We start from the raw sequence: 9757 nt of genomic DNA, 5'->3' as shown, positions 1-9757 counted from the left end.
TCATGTCCTATGCCTCCCTCCACAGCCTATCCGTATATCTCTTCCTCAGACTTCCTTGGGACCAACTTTCTAATTGTGTTCCTTCTAAGTCCCTGGCCAGTGAGCCAACCCATTAGCCACAGCCTATGAATTGATACAGACTGATACATCTGGCCATTTCTCCTCCCAAGCAAGATGAATAAAAGCTGGACACACTGCTCAAAATTCTGCATATAATAGAATGTTCTTACGACCCTACCCTTTTGAGCTGTCCCATCTCTTTTCTTTTAAAAAAATTTTTTTAATGTTTATTCATTTTTGAGAGACAGAACAGAGCATGAGCGGAGGAGGGGCAGAGAGAGAGGGAGACAGAATCCAAAGCAGGCTCCAGGCTCTGAGCTGTCAGCACAGAGCTGGATGCGGGGCTTGAACTCACCGTGAGATCGTGACCTGAGCCAAAGTTGGACACTCCACTGACTGAGCCACCCGGGTGCCCCCCCCCCCCCATCAATTTCTTTACTAGGAACATCACAATCAGCTGGCCAACCACATAGGGATCTGTGAGTCAGAATATTCTGTTTACTACTTTGGCTACCATTACCATTGTAGTACTTTGGCTACTACATTACTACCATTATGATAACCACACCCACCTTGTCCTTAGTGATTAGTGCCTTTACTTTACCCTTGACATCCCAGGATCCCATAATTCCCATTGCATTTAGGGATTCTGGTTAAATAGAGTGGTTCCTACCATAATTTATGACCTACAGAGAAGAGTCACCAAAGAACTTTTCAAGGAATGCTCACAAATTTATTCCTCACAGTCACGTGAGAAAATCATATCATCCAGGCCCTCCAAAAATGAGTGATCAGATCTTACAAGACGTATCCACGCTCACATTCCAATTACCTTGTCTTTGGATATTTTCCCCTACAGCATACCAAAGCAGTTCTGGCATTCTAACTTTATTTAGCACAGACCACCACTGGCTCCACATTTTAGAGAATCACTCCCCCAAAATGTTAGAGCCATCCCTAGCCTTTTGAGCCCAAATAATGAACCCAGAATCTTTGCTTAGTGGGCCCATAATAATAAATTGAGCCTGATTCAATTTTATATCCCTTCCACTATAATCCCATTCCTACAAACATTCTCCAGGTTTATGTCTATCTTGATTTTAAAAACCCTGTAGTTCTTAGGTGTATATTGACTTCCTCACAGGTAACTTTCTGTATCTCATCCTTTGTACCTCGTTCTTCTGGGACATAAATCTAATTGTATGTCTGAAAGCAAAGAGGGTCATGAGAGTGGCTCTTGAGAAGGAGAAGGAGTGCCTTACAAGGAGAGGCCATTATAGATTCTTCAGACAAAGGAGGGTTGAGTTCCTCAGATAAGATGGAAGGGATACTTCTGCTGCCTAAAAAGACTCAGCATAATTTGGGGGTTGAAGATCCCAAGCTTTGTAAAGATCTTCCTACATGCTCCTATTCTAATTTTCAGGATCCCATTTCTTCCCAATCAGTACCCTCACCTTTCTTTTCTCCTCCAACTTTATTTTTTTTTTTTAATTTTTTTTCAATGTTTATTTATTTTTGGGACAGAGAGAGACAGAGCATGACGGGGGAGGGGCAGAGAGAGACAGAGAGACACAGAATCAGAAACAGGCTCCAGTCTCTGAGCCATCAGCCCAGAGCCCGACGCGGGGCTCGAACTCACGGACCGCAAGATCGTGACCTGGCTGAAGTTGGACGCTTAACCGACTGCGCCACCCAGGCGCCCCCTCCAACTTTATTGAGACACAATTGATATATCACACTGTATACCTTAAACTCACACAGTGTGAGATTATTTGCTACATGTATATGTCGTGGAATAATTACCACTTAGCACATCCTTCACCTCACGTAATTACCATTTTGTTGTTGTTATGGGGAGAACAGTAAAGATCTCCTCTCTTGCCAATTTTCAAGTATACAAGACAGTATTGGGAACTCTGTTTGCCATACCGTATCTTAGATCCCCAGAGCTTATTCCTCTTATAACTGGAAGTTTGTACCCTTAGACCAACATCTTCTCATCCTCCCCCCAACCACACCGCGGCCCTTGGCAACTTCCAATCAATTCTCCATTTCTAGGAGTTTGGCCTTTTTCGATTTTACCTATGAGTCAAATCATTCAGCCTTTTGTCTTTCCCTGTCTGACTTATCTCACTTACAGAATGTTCTCACGGTTTATCCTCGTTGTTGCAAATGGAAAGATCTCTTTCTTTTTTTACGGCCAAATAATACTCCATTGTACATCGCACTACATCTATCCAATCATCCATTGATGTATATTTACACTGTTTCCATGTCTTGTGGGAATCATCTCTATTCATTGCTGAATTTGTATCTAGTAATAAAGGCTTGGACTTCGTTTATGCAACTGAATTTGTGTCAGCTGGGTTCCATTTTTGACAGGCATTTGCTTTAATGCTATGCTGCCTTTTTTAAGTTAATGCATTACCTTATTTAGGAATAGGAAATAGATTTTACAAGTCAATGCTACGTGCTTCAGGTCAGCTCTAATCAATTGGCAGTGGCTGGTTGGGGGGCTGAATTAAGAACTCTGAGGCTATGTCTGTACTCAGTAAGAGAAAACGATAAACTGGCTAGCAATGTCCATGATGAATTCAGAGATGTGCAAACAGACGTACCACTGATCTGCCATTTCTGGCCTAATATTTAGTGCTTGGCGATGTTGCAAATTCATTATTATTGTCTGATTGTTAGTGTGCATTTATCAAAGAGAAAAGAGCAGATTTCTGGTGGTCATCATCAACAAATACTGACATAAGTGCCTATATACGCATACAGTTGCATATATAATTGCATTTATACAGTTACAATAGCAAAGGAACTTTGCCTTCTCCCCTCCTCCAATACAGGAAAAGGTCACAGATTTAAAGCATCATCTGAAATTAGGGGGTACTTTCAAGCACATAGAAGTGAAATAACCATTCAGTACTTAATGGAAGAGTTAGGTCAAGTTTAGGGGAAACTCCTGGCCTTTGATTTAGGGAAACTGGCACTCTCTCCACATAGAAATCATTTGCAATGTTATCCAGGGGACAAGAAATTTGTCTTTCGTACTGGGGAGGGGAAACAACACCTGTTAATCATAACATCAGGCTCGTCCATCCACATTCTGGGTACATGCGATGGACCACATCATATGTGTTCATCAATATGAATGGTAGCTTCCCCCTCTAGGACTCCAAACAATTTGCCTGGACAAATGACAAATGTGAACTGTTAGGTAAACACCTCTGTGTGTTTAGTCAGAGCACATTATTTGGAGGAGCAGGACACCAAGGAGGAAACAAAAACCCAAAACATTTAGGATATCTGCAGGGTTCTGAGGTGGCCTTCTTGCTCTCTGACAAACCGCTTCATTAAAAATTGTGTGTTCATGCCGATTTACGTTCAGGAATGATGAGAAAACTTAGAAAAAGAGACGCCCCTTTTCCTTGGCTAAGCGGAGAGAGGGTGAGAAGGTAAGAAGAAAAGAGAAAAGAAAGCTACCAAGACAAAGAGCTGGAGGGAGAAATAGCTCTTCTGAGCCCCTTCCCAGTTTACAGATTTCGAAGGCAATATTTTGCATCAAGGAGAAAAGCATCTTGCCTTTGCACTGGCGGTAACTTTTCTTTGTGATACAGTTGCCATGGGGATGATGTGCCGGGTCATGCCACTTTATCATCTCTCTCTCACACATCCTATTATAAAGTAAGTACTTGGGATTCTAGACCATAAATATGCATCCACAAAATGTTAATCTGTAAACTAACCTGCCAACCAACTTCAGAGCCATAATCGCTTCCCTGGCTGGCAGAACTGCTTCCCCCCCACCTTTGAGAGCAACACAGGCAGCCAAGTGATGGGCACAGGCATCTGCAATTAGAGAGACTATTTCCTTTCTGGGCGTTGTGGCCTTTTGGGCCAAAGGCAGAAAATGAAAAAGAATGTAAATCGCTCTTGCAAGGAATGGAATTTACTAATGATATCCCCCGTTTCCGGGTTACCCGAAGCATTGCTATCTAATCCTTTGAAAATATTTTTTGAAGCCAGTCCGACTCTTTTTCAAACGTGTAGGTGAGAAATACTGCATGTAGATAAATCCCCAAATAGTGGCTTACTTCACGGATTTAAAAACGGAGCACGGTATGCCTCAGCAAAGTTCAGGTAATTGCGTGCGACGTGCCTCAGCAGTCCCCACTCCTTCCGAAGCCACTGACTGGCATGGGGGATATTTCTTCAGGGCTTCCGTGGGCTTCATTCATAGCTAAGCTGGAAATCCTAGAAGCCAGAACTGCACAAAGCCAACTGGAAAATAAAACCAACTTGTTTATAGTCCAGTTGCAGACCTGTCCGTCCCCTCAAACCAGTTGAGTTTCGGGAAGCAGCTGTCAATGCCAGCCGCATTACTGAATTGGACGTAATACATATTTTCTATTTTCTATGCACTTCAACAAAAAGATTGAAGAGTTCCTTCAGGAAGAATTTAGCAACTTGGTGCTCTGTTCCAGACACCTCGCTCAACAGACTTGTTCTGCGGGGGTTACATGTTCCTTTCTCAAGGAAGGAACCACGCTTAGTTAATTCTTTTGAAAGAGCATCTGGAATAATACCATATGAAAACTATATGCGAATAACCCTCATAAAAGACACCACTTCTGCAATCTTGTGATTGTTCAGGAAATAAAAAGAGGGGTGCCCGGGTGGCTCAGTTGGCTGAGCGTCCGACTTCGGCTCAGGTCATGATCTTGCAACTCATGAGTCTGAGCCTTGCGTCGGGCTCTGTGCTGATGGCTCGGAGCCTGGAGCCTGTTTCGGATTCTACGTCTCCCTCTCTCTCTGCCCCTCCCCAACTCGTGCGATGTCTCTGTCTCTCAAAAATAAATGAACATGGAAAAGTTTTATAAAAAAAATGAAAAGACAAAATCAGTAATAATGTACTATTACCACAGACATCTTTTTCATGGGGGCTTAAGTAATTACTCGAAATATTCATGGTTTCTCCCTGTGGAAGATGCTTTATTGATGCCAAGCATAGTCACTGAATTGCCTTGGCCAAAGAAACGTGAGCAGTAGAGACGCATGCCATTTCCAGTTGAAGTGTGAGGAGCCATAGAGTTTCTACCATATTCTCTTTTCCCTCTTCCACACAACCCACCATGCCCAAAGAGTATATGTCTCTTCAGTCTGGGTTCCAGAATGGTGACAACGTAGAGCAGAGCTTTAACACACCCAAGACAGACTGGGATGTAAGATTTAGGGTTGTTACAACAATATAACCTAGCCTACACTGTTACACCTTATTTACAAAATGTATTCACTCTCTCAACATCCATTTATTAAATTCTGACATTGGGCCAGACACAGGACTAGGTCATGGGACTTTGAAGATGAGAAAGACCCAATTATATTATCCTTGACGTTTCACTGTATAGATTGCCTGAAATATGGCAATAAAACAATTTCTGTAAAATAAGTTCTACTTTCTTTTTTCAAAATACTAAGATCTTTCAGAAGACACAATTTAACCGTTGGCGTACTGGATTAAAGATGGCAGTACATTCTTTTTCACTTCCCTCATCCGAATATGAAGTTAATTTCTTTCACCCCTTGAACTGGAATAGAATATAGGGAGATTGCTACTGGACCCACTTTGGGTCCTGTTCTGTAAGTAGCAGTTTTGTCTTCTCCCGCTTGGTGGCCCTCACCCCTGCTAGAGATCATGATACTTGGAGAGGTCCCAGCTTGCCAAGCTGTCTTGGCTGGGGGTCCAGTTATATGTATCAGGGAACAATACTCGATATTCCAACCCCAGCATATATCACGCGGAACAAGGATAAACCATTCCTGCTGTGCTCTGTCCCAATTTCTGCCCACAGAATCATGAGCATGCAAAACAGTTGCTGCTTAAGGTACTTAAGTTTGGGGGACTGCGTTATGTGGTAATAGATAACCAAGTGATGTAACCCAGAAAACCCAGAACTGCTTTCTGGGTTTGCTTTGAAACCCTTTCCTACTGATTCACTTCTAATCTCAGGATCTTCCTTTGTTTTTATAATCCCCTGACTCCTGGTAGTTTCTGTAGTTTCCAATAACATTTCTTTTTTGCAAACTATCCTTTGTTTGGAATTTATTACAAAGTACATCTATCAGCCTAAAATAGCACACTTCTCCAGGGCACCGTTGTCAAATTCTAGCATAATATATTCTATTCTAAAATTGCCTTAGATCAAAATTTAAGTGGGGTGCATGGGTGGCTCAGTCCATTAAGTATCTGACTCTTGGCTTTGGCTCAGGTCATGGTCTCACGGTTTTGTGTGTTCAAGCCCGGAGTCAGGCTCTGTGCACAGAGCCTCCTTGGGATTCTCTCTCTGCCCCCCACCCCACTCACACTGTCTCTGTATCTCTCAAAATAAATAAATAAACTAAAAAAATACTTAAAAAAACTAGAATTTAAGTAATAAGATGGCATGGGGAAAGTGAAAGGCAATAAAATGAATTGTTTGTTAATTTTAGAGAAAGAGTGAGACGGAGAGCATGCATGTGAGCTGGGGAGGAACAGAGAGAGAGAGAGAGAGAGAGAGAGAGAGAATCCCAAGTAGGCTCTACACTCTACAGAGACCAATGCAGGGCTCGATCCCATGACCCTGGGATCATGACCTGAGCCATAATCAAGAGTTGAAGGCACAACCGACTGAACCACCCAGGCGCCCCTGAAATGAAATTTTTTTAATGGCAAATAAAATGAGGAACATCCACTAAGAAACACACAAGCAATTGCTGTTTAGAATTGTTCTATAAATTCAGGTAGTTTGATGACTGACATTATTCCAACACAGAGGTTTTCAACCCTAGCTTATAAATTTAAGTTGCCTGGAGGGCTTATAAAAAGATTGCTGGGCCCCACCCCCCACAGTTGCTGGTTCAGTATGAGTGGGCAGGACTTGATAATTTATATTTCTAGCAAATCTCCAGGTGTTGTTGCTGCACCAGAGACCACGCTTTGAGAATCTCTGGGCGAATCTGTCTCCACACACGTGTTTCCACTTTGTCATCTGTACCAGTGACAGACATTACTAATTAATCACTGAACTTTTTTTTGCTGAGCCTTGGAGCCAGTACAGCGTTCAGGCAATATCAACTGATTTTAACTGAAAATCAAGAGAAAACCTTTTTGCTATGTAAGATAACTCTAGAAGGCAAGGAGCTTCTATAATAGACTATTAATGTTTATCTTGTTTTTGCCTCATATTTATCTCCCCCTTTATTTTTTTTTAACTAATGTGACAAAATATCCAGTTTCCATGAATATTTTCGGCAAATTTCTGCTCAACAGATAAGGGCATAAAATCTATGTCTGTCCTTCCCTATGACATTGTTTAAGAAACAGGTGGCATAGAAAAAGAAATTAGCACTTTATGCTTGATGTAGTGATTGGCCAAGTCAAAGTAATATCAACAGACAGCTATAAGTTGTTTGTTTTTGCCCAAAACCATATTGAAAAAGAACCAGTAAATACTAGAGATGATCACCAAAAAAAAAAAAAAAAAAAGGCAGGGGGGTGGGCCTGGGTGGCTGAGTCATTAAGCATCTGACTCTTGATTTTGGCTCAGGTCATGATCTCAGCGTTCATGAGTTCAAGCTCTGTGTCAGGCTCTGTGCTGACGGTGTGGAGCCTGCTTGGGATTCTCTATCTTTCTCTCTCTCTCTCTCTCTCAAAAATAGATAAATAAACATTTTTAAAAAGTTTTAAAGGATGAAAAATAAAAGTGGCTTTTTTAAAAAATAAGAGTTTTACATCATCCATGTAAAATTGCAGTTTTGGGTTTATATTTGGGTTGTCTCTCTGTAAAATATTTCCTTTGTGTAATAGCTTTTTCCATTGCAGCAGTAATTCCAAAACTGAATTTTGCTATGACCATTCTTTTGAAAGCATAAATTTAAATGCAGTGATATTCAGTACTGTTCAGTAATAAAGAACCGTGTGCATTCTTATGGGGAAGTAGAAAAATGGTCTGCCTAAATCGTCATGATATATTTTCTTCAGAATTTGTTTCCTCATCTGCAGAGCAAGTTTCCACCTTTGAAATATTTGAAGATTTCAGGGCATAATTTCATTCTTCTAGCCCTGAAAGTTCTGAAATATTCCTAGTTTCTCTCAGATCATAAACAATAAATTATGACCTCTAGTTTTGAGGAAAATCTCTTGAGTAGAAATGAGACGTTTGAAAATGCTTCTTGTTTCATTTTGAAATTCTTGAGAAAGAAATTTTATGACACGGAGTATGTGTTCAAGAAAAGTTATAAAGAGGTAAAGTTTCTTTTAGTAAATACCAACATTAGTATTTGCAATAACATTTATCAAATTTCATAATGTTTTGGTAAAGCTTCATATCTTTTTAATTTCAGGGAATAGAGATCAGTGAGGTGGATCGATGATTTTTTTTGACAAACTTTTTGCATATTGTGGCTTTATTTTTCTACTTTTGTCAAATTTTTGCATATGTAACACAATTTACAAAGAATTGACATATAGAAGATATTTTCAGATTTAATTCATGTACGGAGAGCTAATAACAGGCTCAATTTTTGGGGACTAGCTCTAAACCAGGCATTGCACTGGGAACTTACACCCTTATTCAATTCTTAAGACAAATCTATAGATGTGTGTTACTAACTCCATCTTACAGATGAGGAAACTGTAGCTCAGAAAAGTTAAGTGACATCCATAGTCACGAAGCTAGTAAGAGAGGCAGCCAAGATTTGAGTCCAGAACTCTCTAATTACAGAACACCGTAATTTAACTGATAAATTGACATTCCAGAAAGTTCACTGATGTCATCACCCTTCTTAATTTCAGCTCCGGTCATGATCTCATGGCTCATAGGATTGAGCCCAGCATTGGGCTCTGTGCTAACAGCTCAGAGCCTGCTTGGAATTCTCTCTCTCCCTCTCTCTCTCTCTGCCTCTCCCCCACTCATTCTCATTCTCTCTCTCTTTCTCTCTATCTCTCTCTCTCAAAATAAAAAAAAAAAAAATCACTGCTTTGAACTCTACCTACTCCCACGGAATAACTTGATCACAAACATTTAAGTCACAACACAAGCGTGCCCCTAGAAATATAACTCTCTTAGCACCTGCTCCGTAAAACTCTGTGACAATTCTATGACATTCCTGCCCTTGTTAGAGGCACGATCATATTTAACTGATTTGCTCAGGCAAGTTTTGTTGTTATTGTTGTTAATTCTGTTGTTTACTCTGATCACAAAGTTTAATACATGATAGCTGCTATGAGTAAAACCAATACAGAAATACATACTGTTGACCGTGAAAACTTCCTGAAATCCATTGAAAGGCTTTGGTGTTTGCATCCTTCCACATTTTGATACAGGGTTTGGCATATATTTATATTTACATAAAATAGTGTGGCATCATATACACTTTTCCAAAACTTGTTTTTTCACTTAATATATCTGTCTTTCCAGAGTCCTTTATCTCATGTTCTATAGTTAATGTTCCACAAAAACATCCTCTGTTTCTTCAATCACTTCTCAAAAAGCCCCTCCAATGCCTTACTTTCAAGGAAGTAGGATAAGCCCTGAAGACACGGCTTCCTTTTGATGCTTCTCCTTTGAATCCCCTTTCCAAATTCATGTGTCAGTCATACTGGAGTCGGGGCCGCTCCCCTCCTCTTCCACAGTGATGCTTCCAGACCCTTACT

At 40.6% G+C, this 9757-nt stretch overlaps 1 pseudogene; it reads left to right on the top strand.

Moving 5' to 3' along the window:
- The first annotated feature begins 5195 nt into the window (after positions 1–5195).
- LOC123610416 overlaps positions 5196–9757 on the top strand; it is a 29823-nt pseudogene continuing 25261 nt past the window's right edge.

This window comes from Leopardus geoffroyi, chromosome C2, assembly GCF_018350155.1.
Source record: "Leopardus geoffroyi isolate Oge1 chromosome C2, O.geoffroyi_Oge1_pat1.0, whole genome shotgun sequence".
Classification (NCBI taxonomy): Eukaryota; Metazoa; Chordata; class Mammalia; order Carnivora; family Felidae; genus Leopardus; species Leopardus geoffroyi.
Note: the sequence above shows the minus strand (reverse complement) of the source record. Positions and strands in the feature narration are given on the sequence as shown.